Source organism: Mustelus asterias, chromosome 1 (genome assembly GCF_964213995.1).
Source record: "Mustelus asterias chromosome 1, sMusAst1.hap1.1, whole genome shotgun sequence".
Lineage (NCBI taxonomy): Eukaryota > Metazoa > Chordata > Chondrichthyes > Carcharhiniformes > Triakidae > Mustelus > Mustelus asterias.
Window position 1 is genome coordinate 180870694 of NC_135801.1, and position 17924 is coordinate 180888617.

A 17924-nucleotide genomic window follows, 5' to 3' on the forward strand; every position below is an offset into this window, starting at 1 on the left:
CCTGAGGAATATTAAACTGTGGAAACTGAGGTTGTCTTGTATTTCATTCTGTGCCACCGCTGTGGGACTGTATATTTTTTTCCCCTTCCAGTGATGAATGTTCTAGAACCGCACGAGCTCATATGTGACAAAATCTAAGAAACACGATTTAAATCATTCTTGCAACAAAGAAAATGTGTTATTTATACTAGTATGAGGTGCGCTAGTGCAGGGATCAGAGAACAATCAATGCTGCAGCACTGGAACAGCACAGCATAACTTACAGCTACTTTGTTGAGGACTGCTGGAGGACAAAGGGATATTTCCAATGATCCGTCAGTGACACTGATGTTCAGCCTGCATTGCAAAATTTAAATTAACTTTCGGCCGATCTGTCCCGAGATCAGGGTGCGAAGTCAGCCCACGCTGATGGAATGGGCACGTCTCTTCTTGGAAGAAAGAACAAGCTACCATTTACGTAGCGACTTTTACAATCTTAGGACATCCTGCAGTTACGGAGAAAAGGACGCCTCTTGTCAGCGAGTTTCTCGACAGCGGGAGGCAGTACGCCATTCGCTCGTGGCAGGATCTTCTGGTCCCGCCTGTTGTCAATGGGATTTCCCATTGAAGCCACCCCACGCCGCTGGGGAACGAGCGGTGGGTTTGTGCTGCCGGCGGGACCAATGAATCCGCCACTCGCGACCAGCTGGAGAATTCCAGCCCCGAACTGAACAACTCTTTGAAAGGGCCAGCAAAGAATTAGCAGGCCGAATGGCCTCCTTCTCTGCTGTAAAGCGTCATGATTTTAACAAAACACTTCCCAGGGCTTTTGATGTGTGCTTGCCGGAATGGGGGAATGTGGCTTTTTTACTATTCATTTGTGGGACACGGGCGTCGCTGGCTGGCCAGCATTTATTGCCCATCCCTAATTGCCCTTGGCAGTTTTGAGAGTCAACCACATTGCTGTGGCTCTGGAGTCACATGCAGGCCAGACCAGGTAAGGATAGCAGATTCCCTTCCTTAGGGTGATATCAGATGGGTTTTTCTGACAATCGACAATGGTTTCATGGTCACCAGTAGATTCTTAATTCCGGATATTTTTTATTGAATTCAAATTCCATCACCTGCCGTGATTCGAACCTGGGTCCCCAGAACATTGGCTGAGCTTCTGGATTAATTGTCTAACCGTAATACCACGAGGCCAATGCCTCCCAATTGGCACATAGCTCAGTCCCACAAACAGTGATGAGATAAATGACTGATTAATCTGATTTAGGGAGGGATAAATGTTGGTTGGCCATTGGGAGAGCGCCCCTGCATATTTCTTGTAATAGTACCACGGGATCTTTTACATTCACCTGAGAGTAGTCAGGATCTCAGATTAATGTCTGTGCTAAGAGGTGGCATCTCCAGCTGTGCAGCACTGCCTCAATACTGCACTGAAGTATCAGAATCATGGAATCCCTATAGTGCAGAAGGAGGCCATTCAGCCCATCAAGCCTGCACCAACAATAATCTCACCCAGGCCCTATCCCTGTAACCCCACATATTTACCCTGCCAATCCTCCTGACACGAAAGGGCAATTTAGCATGACCAATCAACCTAACCCATACATCTTTGGACTGTGGGAGAAATGATGTGGAGATGCCGGCGTTGGACTGGGGTAAACACAGTAAGAGTTTCAACAACACCAGGTATGGTATTTGCTACCAAATAAACCTGTTGGACTTTAACCTGGTGTTGTTAAAACTCTTGCTGTGGGAGAAAACCAGAGCAGCTGGAGGAAACCCACATAGACATGGGGAGAACGTGCAAACTCCACACAGACAATGACCCAAGCCGGGAATCGAACCCGGGTCCCTGTTGCTGTGAAAAATTTGAAAGTTTATTTATTTATTAATCACAAGTAAGGCTTACATTAACACTGCAATGAAGTTACTGTGAAATTCCCCCAGTCGCCACACTCTGGAATGTTTGGGCCAATGCACCTAATCAGGGCAGCGGTGCTAACTACTGTGCCACTGTGCCACCCATGTCTGAATCATAGAATCCCGACAGTGCAGAAGGAGGCCATTCGGCCCATCGAGCCTGCACCGACAAACAATCCCACCCAGACTCGATCCCCGTAACGCCACATATTTACCTCACTAATACCCCTGACACTAAGGGGCAATTTAGCATGGCCAATGAACCTAACCCGTACATCTTTGGACTGTGGGAGGAAACCCACACAGACACGGGGAGAATGTGCAAACTCCACACACACACAGTGACCCAAGGCCCGAATTGAACCCAGGTCCCTGGCGCTGTGAGGCAGCAGTGCTAACCACTGTGCCACCATGCGTCCCCTATAAAGTCAGTCAACACTATGAGCGCTTCACTGTGGAGTGTGGAGCTTGAACCCGCAACCGTCTAAGAGGCATGCGTGCTACCTATCGAGCCGAGGCTGACGCCCAGTGCTTTGTGTTAACACTGAGCATTTTCTATGCAGTTCTTACTGGGCAGAGGAACACTGTGCAGGACTGTTCCTAGTTTGTCATCAGTTGGCACTAAATTTGGCAACCTCAGTCAAAGAAACCACAGGTTGGCAGGCGTTGGAAATGAAAAAGAAATATTGTATTCTGTGGGGGCGGAGGTGCATATCATGGAGATGGAAACAGGGTGAGTTCCTTCACTGTAACCGTGCTATAGCTGACCCGGGAGCACGCAGTGCACTGGCTGATGAGCACTGAATCCTCAAACAGAATGCCTTCCCATCCTTCAGTTCCAAGTGAAGGCGGAAATCACTTCTCTTACCAGATTGAATGCTTTTTCAATGTCAGCTTAAGCCTATTGTGGCAGACAAGCAGAATGCAGCCAAGTGCTTTTGTATGCAGCTCACATAAATGCAAATTTCAGCTGTAGACACACGTCTTCTCAAACTTACATACAGCTGGGACCTGCATTCAACCGAGGTGAATGCCAACAGCAACTTTAAACATTGGAGGCTTCTGTTTAGATCTTCTGGCACGAATCCTGCATTGTACTATTCAAAAGGACCACGCTGCTCATCCGTGGCGCATGGTACAGGTGAAACCTCTCTGAAATTTGCCCTTTTGAATGTATTTGGTCTTTCGGTATTCTGACTGATGCTGGGGTACGGCTCCGCGGGTGCCAACCGTCCTCGGGTAGTTGGTTCCAAATGGTCTTTCTTGGAGAGTGGATCCAGATATTGAGTGTTGGCTGGCTGCTTTTACCCATGGAGGGCTTTGCAGCCTGTCCGTCCTCATCCAGAGGCTGCATGGACAGGATGCTAGGTTGGGATTTTCCTCTCCCCTCTGCGTCGGGTGATTTCAGCGACGGGAGTGGAAAATATTGTGAGGAGGGCAAAGTCGCGTCAGTGTAAGTGCGTGGTGTAATTGTCCGCACTCCACGCCAGTGACCGGGAATGTTTCCCAACATTCAATGTCAGGCACAGCATTTAAACACTTTGGCCACAATTTTCCAGCCTCACCGTGCCTGACCCAGATTGCCCCAATCCCGGAAAACTGCGTGCAGGCCGAGAAAAGGGGTTTTGTGTCAAGCGTCAAATGGTTTACAATCGTCCTGGTCCCTTGCTACTGGCGCAAAATGAATCTCGCACAGAAAGGGCGCTGGGCTTTTAAATATGCTCAGTCCATTCCATGCCGGATTCTCCCAGATCCCGAAATCTTCCAACCCTCGGGCATGGTGCGAGCCCAGTGAGAATCGTTACTGGTCTACACTAGTGGAGACTGAGTATGATGACCATGCCAGGGGTCCCGAAGGCCGATGTCCCATAGGCTAGAAGCCCTACAGTACAGGAGGAGGCCATTCGGCCCATTGAGTCTGAACTGACCACAATCACATCCATTCCCATAACCCTACACATTTACCCTGATAATCCCCCTGGCACTGCTGGTCAATTTAGCATGGCCAATCCACTTAACCTGCATATCTTTGGAGTGTGGGAGAAAACCGGAGCACCCAGACGAAACCCATGCAGACACGGGGAGGATGTGAAAACTTCATACAGTCACCCAAGGCCAGAATTGAACCGGGGTCCCTGGCACTGTGAGTCAACAATGCTAACCACTGTGCCACTGTGCCGCCCCGATGTCCATGGGGGGAGGGAGGGGGTCCCCCAGTGCACTGTGAGATTGGGGTACCCTTTCAAACAGGCGCCCAATCACTTTGCATCTGGGCTCACTGAAGTGCCTGTCCTAGAACCAGTGCGGAACTCACCACTCTCGCAAGAAGTGATTAAGTGTAGGACGATTGCGCTCTGGTCCATGCCGAACAGACAGGTGCTGATCGCACCAGTTTTCTTGCCGGTGTGACACTTTAGTCATTTTTTGTGAAAATCCCGCTCATTAACATATCATTATCAGGCCCCCATGCCTGAATCATCTCTCAGGCAGAATCATCGAGCAGCCATGTAGTAAGCCTATAAAAACTGGAGCTCTGCTGCAGGTTACTCCAGGGCAACAAACCTCCTGTGCCCAAGTTTCTCCTTTCAATAAATACGTTTTGTTCCGAACAAAGTCTGAAATCTCTTGACGACACTGGAAAGCCACAACATAATAGGTCCCATTTGAAGTCATTAAGTTTTGATTTGATTTATTATTGTCACATGTATTAACATACAGTGAAAAGTTTTGTTTCTTGTGTGCTATACGGACAAAGCATACCGTTCATAGAGAAGGAAATGAGAATGCAGAATGTAGTGTTACAGTCAATTCTAGGGAGTAGAGAAAGATCAACTTAATGCAAAGTAAGTCCATTCAAAAGTCTGACAGCAGCAGGGAAGAAGCTGTTCTTGAATCGGTTGGTACGTGACCTCAGACTTTTGTATCTTTTTCCCGACAGAAGAGAGAATTTCCGGGGTGCGCGGAGTCCTTAATTATGCTGGCTACTTCGCCGAGGCAGCGGGAAGTGTAGACAGAGTCAATGGATGGGAGGCTGGTTTGCGTGATGGATTGTGCCACATTCACGACCTTTTGTAGTTCCTTGTGGTCTTGGGCAGAGCAGGAGCCATACCAAGCTGTAATACAACCAGAAAGAATGCTTTCTATGGTGCGTCTGTAAAAGTTGGTGAGAGTCGTAGCTGACATGCCAAATTTCCTGAGTCTTCTGAGAAAGTAGAAGCATTGGTGCGCTTTCTTCACTATAGTGTCGGCATGGGGGGACCAATACAGGTTGTTGGTGATCTGGACAATTAAAAACTTGAAGCTCTCGACCCTTTCTACTTCGTCCCTGTTGATGTCGACAGGGGCATGTTTCCTTTACGCTTCCTGAAGTCAATGACAATCTCCTTCGTTTTGTTCATTTATGGAGAGATTATTGTTGCTGCACCAGTTCATCAGATTCTCTATCTCATTCCCGTACTCTGTCTCATCATTGTTTGAGATCCGACCCACTACGGTGGGTGTCATCAGCAAACTTGAAAATCGAATTGGAGGGGAATTTGGCCACACAGTCATAGGTGTATAAGGAGTATAGTAGGAGGCTGAGAACACAGCCTTGTGGGGCACTGGTGTTGAGGATGATCGTGGAGGAGGGGTTGTTGCCTATCCTTACTGATTGTGGTCTGTGAGTTAGGAAGTTCAGGATCCAGTCGCAGAGGGAGGTGCTGAGGCCCAGGCCACGGAGTTTGGAGATGAGTTTCGTGAGAATAATGGTGTTGAAGGCTGAGTTATAATCAATAAATAGGAGTCTGACATAGGTGTCCTTGTTGTCTAGGTGTTCCAGGGTTGAGTGCAGGGAGATGGCGTCTGCTGTGGACCTGTTGCGGCGGTAGGCGAACTAAGTGAACAATTAAGGACAATTAAGAATGCCATCCTGCCCCCACCACTCTGGGCATAGGCCTCTCCAGCAGCCGGTTCAATCAATTTGTAGCTGCAGCAGGTTTAACCCTGCAAGTTGCTTGTCAGTGAAAGGGGAGAGCCTTCCTCTCAGGCCCCCCTGTTCCAATCGGAGCCCCCAAACCTCCTCCCTCAACCCCCGACACAGTTTCGCCTACCCTCACACCTCCATCCCTGCCCTGTGCAGCATGTACCTCCCCAACCCACCTACTTCCTGCTAGGATCTGCCAACTGCACCTGGTTTGATCCAGGACTTCAGGGCTTAACCAGGTTTGGGGGCATTCGTGGTTCCTCTTGCTCTGTCCTGTGATAACGACACTGGCCACCAATCCTGGTCCGGGCAATGCTGCTGATTTTCACTTGACTTTTTTGAGTCAGGATATGCTCTCGGAGAACGACAATACTGATGATACAAAATTTGGAAATATAGTAACAATGAAGAAAGTAATAAACTTCAGGAGGACATCAACACACTGGTAACCAGGGCCAACAGGGCAGACGAAGTGTTTTTTTTGGGATGTGAGCGTCACGGCTGGGCCAGCATTTATTGACCATCCCTAACTGCACTCCATTTCATTGAAACATAGAAGATAGGAGCAGGAGGAGGCCATTCGGCCCTTTGAGCCTGCTCCGCCATTCATTACAATCATGGCTGATCATCCAACTCAATACCTTAATCCTGTTTTCTCCCAATAACCTTTGATCCCATTCGCCACAAGTGCTATATCCAGCCGCCTCTTGAATACATTCAATGTTTTGGCATCAACTACTTCCTGTGGTAATGAAGTCCACAGGCTCACCACTCTTTGGGTGAAGAAATGTCTCCTCACCTCCATCCTAATGGTCTACCCTGAATCCCCAGACTGTGACCCCTGGTTCTGGACGCCCCCACCATCGGGAATGTCCTCGCTGCATCTACTCTGTCTAGACCTGTTAGAATTTTATAAGTCTCGATGAGATTCCCTCCCTCATTTGGCTGAACTCCAGCGAAAACAATCCTAATTTAGCCAATCTGACCTCATACATCAGTCCCGCCATCTCCGGAATCAGCCTGGTAAACCTTCGCTGCACTCCTCGAGAGCAAGAAAATCCTTCCTTAGAAAAGGAGAAAACGGCACACAATACTCTAGGTGTGGCCTCACCAAGGCCCTGTATAATTGTAACAGCACATCCCTGCTCCTGTACTCGAAACCTCTCGCAATGAAGGCCAACATGCCATTTGCCTTCTTTACCGCCTGCTGCAGTGACTGGTGCACAAGGACACCCAGGTCCCGTTGCACACTCCCCTCTCCCAATTTACAGCCATTCAGGTAGTAATCTGCCTTCTTGTTTTTGCTTCCAAAGTGAATAACCTCACATTATCTGAATTATACTACATCTGCCATGTAGTAGATGTACTACACCCAACCTGTGTTGGGTGTAGTACATCCAACTCACCCAACCTGTCCAGATCATTCTGAACGATCTCTGCATCCGCGTCACAGTTCACCCTCCCACCCAACTTGGTATCATCTGCAAACTTTGAGATGTTGCATTTTATTCCCTCATCCAAATTATTAATATATATTGTGAACAGCTGGGGTCCCACTAGTTACTGCCTGCCAATTTGATAAGCATCCATTAATTCCTACTCTTTGTTTTGTCTCTGCCAACCAGTTTTCTATCCATCTCAATACACTTCCCCAATCCCATGATCTTTAATCTTACATGATAATTTCTTGTGCGGGACTTTGTCAAACACTTTCTAAAAGTCCAAATATACCCCATCCACTGATTCCCCCTTATCAACTCTACTAGTTGCCTGAGGGCAGTTGCGAGTCAACCACATTGCTGTGGATCTGGAGTCACAGGTAGGCCAGACCAGGTAAGGATGGCAGATTTCCTTCCCTAAAGGACATTCGTGAACTAAATGGGTTTATCCAACAATAGACAGTGGTTTCATGGTCATTATTAGACTTTTAATTCCAGATTTTTTAAAAATTCAAATTTTACCACCTGCCATGGTGGGATTCAAACCCAGGTCCCTAGGGATTTATCCTGGGTCTCTGGATTACTAGTCCAGTGATAATACCAGTACACTACTGCCTCCACTCAAATGAAGTGTGAAGTGATGCATTTTGGTAAGAAAAATGAGGAGAGGCCATCAGAACAAGATGGTACAATTTTAAAGCAGGCGAGGAAACAAGGAGATGTGGAAGCTTATGAACACAAATCTTTGAACATGGTGGGACAGGTTGAGCAGATTTCTAAATAAAGCATGTGGAATCCTTGACATTACTAAAAGAGAAATACAGAACAAATCTGTATGTGGGTGTCGCAGGCAATACCAGCATTTGTTCCTCATCCCGAGTTGCCTTTCCACCTTCTTGAACAACTGCCATCCATGCAATGTATGTACAGCCGCAGTGCTGTTAGAAAGGGAGCTCCAGGCTTCTGACCCAGCAACAATAAAGGAATACAGATATATTATATAATCATAGAATCCCTACAGTGCAGAAAGAGGCCATTTGGCCCATTGAGTCTGCATCGACACCCAAGCTCTACTCTTGTAACCCCACACATTTACCCTGCTAATCCCTCTGATACTAAAGGGCAATTTAGCATGCCCAATCCACCTAACTTGCACATCTTTGGACTGTGGGAGGAAACTGGAGCACCTGGAGGAAACACACACAGACAGGGGGAGAACGTACAAACTCCACACAGTCAATAACCCAAGGCCAGAATAGAACTTGGGTCCCTGGCGCTGTGAAGCAGCAGTGCTAACCACTGTGCCACCGAGCCACCTACGTTATGTCAGTCAGGTGGGTGGCTTGGAGAGGAACATGTTTGTTCTGAACCCTGTGCCTCCTTGAATGCATCCCACTGCTTTGACACCAATTTACCTTCACGTAGCTTTTTCCAGTCCACTTTTGTTAAATCACATCCTAGCTTAGTAAAATTGGCCAATTGAGAACTTTTACTCATGGGGTGCAATCTTACAAGCGCTCACATCACACTCCTGCTGTAACGAAGACAGAGATTTTGGCAACAAGCCAGATCTCCGTTCACTGCACCGGGATGAGAAAATCCCACTGGCGTGAACAGTTGGAACATTCCAGTCAGAGTCTAACTTTGTTCTTTTCCATACAAATAAAATACTACCCATTTCATCTAACTGGCTTCATTCCCTAAAGTCAGATCCAGGACTGCTCAACTCTTGTCGGGATGACTATGCACTGGCTTAAAAGATTCTCCTGATACATTTTAAGAGTTAACGTGTCATTTATATCACTCACACTGAATTTATCCCAGTTAATATCAGGTTAATTAAAACCCCGCACAATTATCCTATTATTTTTGCATTTCTGAGATATTTCCCTGCATAACTAATCTTCTAACTCAGTCTGACTGTTTGGCGTTCTATGTATACTCCCAGTAGGGTGACTATTCATTTTCTGTTCCTCAGTTCATCCAGTGTGGCCCTATTTGATTATCCTTCCAGCACATCATCACCCCCATCCTCACTCCTCCACCACCACCATCATTTTATCCCCTCTCTATCTCATCTGTACCCTGGAATGTTGAGTTGTCATATTGTTGCCCTTCTTCAGGCTATATTGTAATGCCGAATGCCCTCAGCTCATCTGGCTTGTTCACGGGACTCTTTTCATTAGATGTACACCATTAAGTGTGGGCAAACTCCTTTGTTTTCTCTGCCCTTCATACTCGCGTACTAAGTTTCTGCATTCCATTTTCCGCTTTGCTTGGTCCCCTTTTGAATCTACTCTCAGGATCCCAAGCTCTGGTTCAGGCAGCCCCTCTGTGGTGCCCAGAATTGAACTTAGTACTCTAACTCAGGGCTCACCAATGTTTCATACAGTTTGAACATAGGTTCCTTGCTCCTGCACTGTATACTAATAAAATCAAGGATTCTATCATTTTATCTGCCACTTCTTTGCCCATTTTATTAGCTTGATTATGCCCTCTTGAAGTCTGTTACTGCCCTTCTCATTGTTTACTACATTTAGAGTCATATGCTAGAATTTTACCGCCTTGCCTACCTGAGGCTTGTAAGATCCCGCCCAAGGCTAATGGAAAATGTCATTCTGCAAGCCTCATTGGCAATTTTAGCATGGTAAGAAGTTTAACAACACCAGGTTAAAGTCCAACAGGTTTATTTGGTAGCAAAAGCCACACAAGCTTTCGAGGCTCTGAGCCCCTTCTTCAGGTGAGTGGGAATTCCCACTCACCTGAAGAAGGGGCTCAGAGCCTCGAAAGCTTGTGTGGCTTTTGCTACCAAATAAACCTGTTGGACTTTAACCTGGTGTTGTTAAACTTCTTACTGTGTTTACCCCAGTCCAACGCCGGCATCTCCACATCAATTTTAGCATGGCCAATCCACCTAACTCGCACATCTTTGGACTGTGGGAGGAAATCGGAGCACCTGGAGCAAACCACCCAGACACAGGGAGAATGTGCAAACTCCACACAGACAGTGACCCGAGACTAGAATTGAACCCAGGTACCTGGCGCTGTGAGGCAGCAGTGCTAACCAGTGTGCCACCATGCTACCCTGGAAATCCAAGTATATTACATCTACAACTTCCCCAATTCCTTGCTAACTTTTCATAGCTCCTTGTCTCAGTGCAAATAACCCACTTATTTACAAATCTCTATGCCAACTGCAACTTCCTCCAGACCAGCATCTCATCCCATGACCCTGAAGCCTCCAATTCTGTGAATTATTTCTTTTCTCCCCTCTGCAATGGATAGGAGTGCCTTGAGCTGGATTGCTCCTACTCTGTGGAACTATTTCCCTATCCGCCCTCAAGCCACCCTTGCCCCTTTTCCCGAACCAACACTGTTCCCCTCCCCATCCTTAAAGTTTCTTTAGTATCTATCTCAGTGACTGTGCTGTCAATAGTCCCTCTGACCACAGCCTGGCATTCATTTCCCCTCTATACATTGAGGCCTTAATTATCCGAATAGGAAAAAGAATTGCATGGACCAGGTGGAGGAGTGGGACTGGGTGAGGTACTCTTGCAGAGAGCTGGCATGGACGCAATGGACCGAATGGCCTCCTGCTGTGCTGTAACCATCAGTGAAATATTTGTATACCTTTGTCAACAGAGTAAGTGCAGAGTAAGTGCAGGTTTTGTTGAGATCATTGCGCCTACTGGATGCACATTCATGTTAACTCTATGGGAAGGATATTCCGGTCCAGCCTGTTCTCTGGAAATTCCCGAAGTCAACAGACCTTTCACTGGTCCGTCAAGTTGTTTGCCCCACTGGCAACAATTCCCGCACTGGGCAGGAATGGAAAATTTACCACAGTAACAGAGCAAACTGTCACAATCCCATCTCTCTCCGCTGTCTCGTTATTCTTATGGTTAGTTCTCGTTTTGAAGTGTATATTTAATTCCCTCTTACATGTTACAATTGACCAGACCAATAGCTACTTTAGAATCATAGAATCCCTACAGTGGAGAATGAGACCATTCAGCCCATCGAGCCAGCACCAATCCCACCCAGGCTCTATCATTGTAACCCCAAGTTTTTACCCTGCTAATACTAAGAGTCAGTTTAGCACGGCCAATCAACCTAACCTGCACATCTTTGGAGTGCGTGAGGAAACCAGAGCATCCGGAGGAAACCCCCATGCAGACACGGACAGAACGTGCAAGTGCCACACAGACCTTTAGGTAAAGGATTCTGTATTCATCGAACACATTGACTTGATTGTTTATAATAATAAAGTTTATCTGTTTATTAGTTACAAGTCAGCTTACATTAACACTGCAATGAAGTTACTGTGAAAATCCCCCAGTTGCTACACTCCAGCACCTGTTCGGGTACACTGAGGGAGAATTTAGCATGGCCAATGCATGTAACCAGCACATCTTTTGGACTGTGGGAGGAAACCGGAGCACCCGGAGTAAACCCACGCAGACACGGGGAGAACATGCAGACTCCACACAGACAGTGACCCAAGCCGGGAATTGAACCCAGGTCCCTGGCTCTGTGAGGCAGCAGAGCTAACCATTGTGCCACTGTGCCGCCCACATTGATTGGAAAGTTCCAGCTCCCCTTGAGTGCTTTTAGTAATAAAACTGAATTTACACCTCTTTGTTACTCATTCGCTGACCAGAGGAAATGATTCTCTATTTACTGTTTTAGAACACTTATATTAACCTTGTCTGCTTCAGTGAACACAAGCTCTTGTTTCTCAAAGCTCTCGAGAGTTACTGGTGCGGAACTCCTTGATAATTTTAGTGGAGGAGGTGATGAAAAACAATCCCATTTCGTACTTTTCCTTTTTGAAATTTTGGCAAGAGGAGACCTGTAATTTACGGCTTCAGTTTAATGTTGCACTGTGCTGATTATTGATTACCGCACCAGGGTGATATAATCACAGAAAAACAACATTCCATGGCCCTCATCCTCATCGTCAGAGAAAACAGATATATCTTTCATTGGGATCCTTGACTTATTATTGCAGGACTGTGGTAATTTTCTCGCTCAGAGCCTGCGTTACTGACAGCAAACTCATTTGCTCCTCTGGACTTTTTATAGATTTTTCTCTCGCCTCTCTTGATTGTATCTGATTGACTGCGATTCACTTGAACATGGTTAGATTCACTTTAACACTTTATTATCCCCCCTGACAGGCCGAGATTCACTCGGCCATGCTCCGATTCACCTCTTACATCTACCTCCCAGTCTGTGGCGCAGGCTGAAGAAAATGATTGATTCATTTTACCGCTTTCTGGCCTGTTCTGACAGCCAGGAATTACTCCATGGGCCATTTAATTTTTAACCTGCTTCGAAACAAAAACGGAACCGAAGAACGTAACCCCTGCAAAATGTTACTGGCTTTCATTTTTTGCGGAGGGGCAGGTGGGATGGGAGGAACAGCAGTCCCTCGAATGTAATTTGTGGTGTGAAATTCTGTCAGGTTGTTTAATGTGACACAGAGAACTGCTGGTAAAAGCAGTGATAAAAGCTTTCTCGGGGTGACTGACAGTTAGTATGACAGGAATTAAAGTGACAAATGGTGACAGAAGGATATGTAGGCCATTCAGCCCTCGAGCCTCTTCCGCATGGGCAAGGGAGGGTTGGGAAGGGTTCAGTCTTTGCAGAGAGTGGAGGAAGGGAGAGATTTCTTAAACTGATATCTGGGGAATCTTTGAAATACAATCCGGCTGCTGATTTGGTGTTTTGCCAGCTCACTGCTGGTGAAATCCTATAAATTCTCCCGCACCTCCACCCCTCAACCACCCTCCCACCAAGCCTTTCACATCCCACGTAGCACGGGGAGCCCTGAGCAAACCTTAAAGCTGTTTTTCTTTCGTGGCAGCCATGAGGGTCTCCTCACACTGCGGGTGGGAAGACAGGGCCAAAAAGCAAAACATGTCTTGAACCAGTGCATGGTTTAAGTATAGAGTCTGTTGCGTATAAAAACTACACTGATGCCAATGTAATGTTCCCATCAGATGTGGCGGCCAGTGTAACAAGTGGGACCTTGTTGTGCACTTAGTGGCTGCCATGTCCACTACCCATATTACATTTCCGATAAATTCTCGGATGATGACTCCACCTTGTGTCAAACAATTGCAGTCTCAAAACAGGATCGAGTTCAGCTGGACAAACCAGATTGGTTCCAGCATACTTACGTGTATGGTACTGTCACTGGATGAGTAACCCAGAGACCCAGGGTAATCCTGTGGGGACCAGGATTCGAATCCCACCATGGTAGATGGTGAAATTTGAATCCAATATTTAAAAAATCTAGAATTAAAAGTCAAATAATGACCATTCATGATAACCAGGGTGGTACGGTGGCACAGTGGTTAGCACTGCTGCCTCGCAGTGCCAGGGTCCCAGGTTCAATTGCCAGCTTGGGTCACTGAGTGGAGTTTGCACATTCTCTCCCCGTGTCTGTGCGGGTTTCCTCTGGGTACTCCGGTTCCCTCCCACAGTCCAAAAGACGTGTGGGTTAGGTGCTCTGGCCTGCTAAATTCTCCCTCAGTGTACCCAAACGGGCGCCGGAGTGTGGCGACTAGGGGGTTTTCACAGTAACTTCATTGCAGTGTTAATGTAAGCCTCCTTGTGACAATAATAAATAAACTTTATGAAATCATTGTCGATTGTCATAGAAACCCATCTGGTTCACTAATGCTATTTAGGGAAAGAAATCTGCCATCCTTATCCAGTCTGGCCTACATGTGACTCCAGATCCACAGCAATGTGGTTGATTCTGAACTGCCCTTTAAAATAAGAGAGAGAGACACTCAGTCCAGGGGCAATTAGGGATGGGCAAGAAACGCTGACCCAGCCAGCGACACCAACATCCCATTGAAGAATTTAAAATAAGACTCTATATTCAGTATGAAACTGCTGATGATACACCCATTTAATGCATTATCAGATTGTCACTGCAGCAAGTTGACATTCTAGACACAAGAGCAGAATTCAACTGGAGCAGGTTTCAGTCCAGCCAATCTTTATGGGGCTTTGCAGTCACTTTAAATTGACAGTAAGTTTCCGACTGTGCAAGAGTAACAACACTTCAGGGGCACTTCATCAGCTATAAAGCGCTCGGAGACATCCTGAAGTTGTGAAAGACGACATAAATGCAAGTTCATTCTTTCATTTATTTTACTGCACAGCTTTTAAAAAGAATGTTAGAGGCAAGCGGGTCTGCAGTTAATCTAGAAAGGGATGCTTTGATCTGACCGCACAAGGTTGATGTAAGCAAAGTTCTGCTCTGTTTAATCCCTGGCCTTTCACCTTTGTGAGCAGGAGTTACAGGTCACGGGAGACATTGCGGCCAAGTGGGTGACTAAAGATGACAGGCCTGCCTGAAAGGACCTAACAATAGGTTGGGTTAGGTTGATTGGCCATGGTAAATTGCTCCTTAGTGCCAGGTGGGTTAGCAGGTAAATACTTGGAATTATGGGAATAGGGCCTGGGTAGAATTGTTGTTCGGTGTAGACTTGATGGGCTGAATGACCTCCTTCTGCACTGTAGGGCTTCTATAATTCTACAATAGGTAATCACACTTTATGCTTTGAACCATCTGAAATGGTCAGCACACTTATTACTATTTAAATGGTGCCATTGTAAATGATGATGAGGAGGAATTTCTTTAGCCAGAGGATGGTGAATCTGTGGAATTCATTGCCATAGATGACTGTGGAGGCCAGGTCATTGAGTGTATTTAAGATGGAGATAGATAGGTTCTTGATTGGAAAGGTGATCGAAGGTTACTGGGAAAAGATGGGAGAATGGGGTTGAGAAACATATCTGCCATAATTGAATGGTGGGGCAGACTCAATGGGCCGAATGGCCAAATTCTGCTCCTAAATCTTATGGTCTAGGGTCTAAATTAACATCTCTGGTGATTAGCAAATGATTAGCATGAATTGCCCAAAACAGGTGGCTGATCAGGATCAGTAGGGATATTGCAAGTGCTTTTTTAACTCATTTATGGGACATGGGCATTGCTGGCCAGACCAGCATTGATTGCCCATCCCTAGCTGCCCTTGAGAAGGTGGTGGTGAGCTGCCTTCTTGAATCGCTGCAGTCCATGTTCTGTGGTTTGACCCACAATGCCGTGAGGGAGGGAATTCCAGGATTTTGACCCAGCGACTGCAAAGGAACGGCGATATATTTCCAAGTCAGGATGGTGAGTGGCTTGGAGGGGAACTTGCAGGTGGTGGTGATCCCATGTATCTGCTGCCCTTGTCCTTCTAGATGGAAGTGGTCGTGGGTTTGGAAGGTGCTGTCTGAGGATCTTGGTAAATTGCTGCAGTGCATCTTGTAGATAGTACACACTGCTGTAACTGATAAAGGATGGCAGATATCCTCTATCATGGCAATGTAACTGGCAAGTCTCAGTGGTAAGGAAATAACAGTGCCAATTACCTCCACTGTCAAACATAGGAAGCTCAGTTAGCAGTAAGTGAAATGAGCAGGAATGGTCAATTATGACAGGCAGCCAGATCTGATGGAAGTAACATGAAAGGAGGAAGTAATGAAATGAAACTTGACAGGAAATGCAATCATGTACTTTTAATATGTTGCATTAGACAGAGAATTTCCCAGCATTCGAAACATTTAGTGGTCCAACAGCATTTTACACGAGGGCATCCATTTGTACGTAACAAATGTGAGTAATATTGTTCACTCACATAGACATTTCCCTCTTTCAGCTGGGTGAACAGCATATGTGTGTTTATAGAGTTATAGAGATTTACAGCATGGATAAAGGCCCTTCGGCCCTATCTGTCCATGCCGCCCAGTTTTTACCACTAATCTAGTCTTAATTTCTCGCGTTTGGCCCTCTCTACCTAGCTTATCCATGTAAATGCTTTTTAGAACCGTAGAACCATAGAACATTACAGCACAGAAACAGGCCTTTTGGCCCTTCTTGTCTGTGCCGAACCATTTTTCTGCCTAGTCCCACTGACCTGCACCTGGTCCATATCCCTCCACACCCCTCTCATCCATGTACCTGTCCAAGTTTTTCTTAAATGTTAAAAGTGAGCCCGCATTCACCACTTCATCTGGCAGCTCATTCCACACTCCCACCACTCTCTGTGTGAAGAAGCCCCCCCTAATATTCCTTTTAAACTTTTCCCCCTTCACCCTTAAGCCATGTCCTCTAGTTTCTTTCTCCCCTCGCCTCAGTGGAAAAAGCCTGCTTGCATTCACTCTATCTATACCCATCAAAATCTTATACACCTCTATCAAATCTCCCCTCATTCTTCTACGCTCCAGGGAATGAAGTCCTAACCTAGTCAATCTTTCTCTGTAACTCAGTTTCTCAAGTCCCGGCAACATCCTTGTAAACCTTCTCTGCACTCTTTCAACCTTATTAATATTCTTCTTGTAATTAGGTGACCAAAACTGCACACAATACTCTAAATTCGGCCTCACCAATGTCTTATACAACCTCACCATAACACTCCAACTCTGATACTCAATACTTTGATTTATAAAGGCCAATGTACCAAAAGCATTCTTTACGACCCTATCCACTTGTGACGCCACTTTTAGGGAATTATGTATCTGTATTCCCAGATCCCTCTGTTCTACGGCACTCTTCAGTGTCCTACCATTTACCTTGTATGTTCTACCTTGGTTTGTCCTTCCAAAGTGCAATACCTCACACTTGTCAGCATTAAACTCCATCTGCCGTTTTTCAGCCCATTTTTCTAGCTGGTCCAAATCCCTCTGCGAGCTCTGAAAACCTTCCTCACTGTCCACTACACCTCCAATCTTTGTATCTGATGCGCTATTCAGACACGAGGCTTGAAGCTCAGTAAATGAAAGGCTTTTATTTACTGTTAACGAAGCTACCAGAACTTATATACACTATCCCAGACTGAAGGGGTCCCGGCCAGAGCAGGGACTCTTATACCTCTCCCAGGAGGCGGAGCCCAACTGGGATGTGCCACAACACTACAGTACAAAGGTGTAACAACCCCACCCTAACCCCAACAGCAACAATAGCACAACCCAACAGTAACATATGTACATCCTTGTAGTACTGGCCAGCCCCAGGCTCAGCACTATCCAGTGGGAACCAACGATGGTTCACCACAGTATCATCAGCAAATTTGCTGATCCAATTTACCATATTATCATCCAGATCATTGATATAGATGACAAACAACAATGGACCCAGCACTGATCCCTGTGGCACACCACTAGTCACAGGCCTCCACTCAGAGAAGCAATCCTCCACTACCACTCTCTGGCTTCTTCCATTTCTTATTTTCTGGCTCCACTACCACTCTCTGGCTTCTTCCATCTTCTTATTTTCACCCCCGCTCCACTATCTGCTCTGGCACTCTGGTTTCCATCCCCCTGCAAATCAAGTTTAAACCCTCCCCAATAACACTAGCAAACCTCCCTGCAAGTATATTGGTCCCCTTGTAGTTCAGGTGTAACCCGTCTCTCTTGTACAGGTCCCACTTGCCCCAGAAGAGGACCCAATGATCTAGAAATCTGAAACCCTGCCCCCTACACCAGTTCCTCAGCCACGTGTTCATCCGCCCAAGCATCCTACTCTTACCCTCACTGGCACGTGGCAC

General features: G+C 46.4%; 1 protein-coding gene across 7 annotated transcripts in view; it reads left to right on the forward strand.

Moving 5' to 3' along the window:
- Window positions 1-17924, forward strand: part of LOC144504323 (catenin alpha-2) — a 1369240-nt gene that overhangs the window by 1315200 nt on the left and 36116 nt on the right. The gene's annotated exons all lie outside the window — the stretch shown is intronic.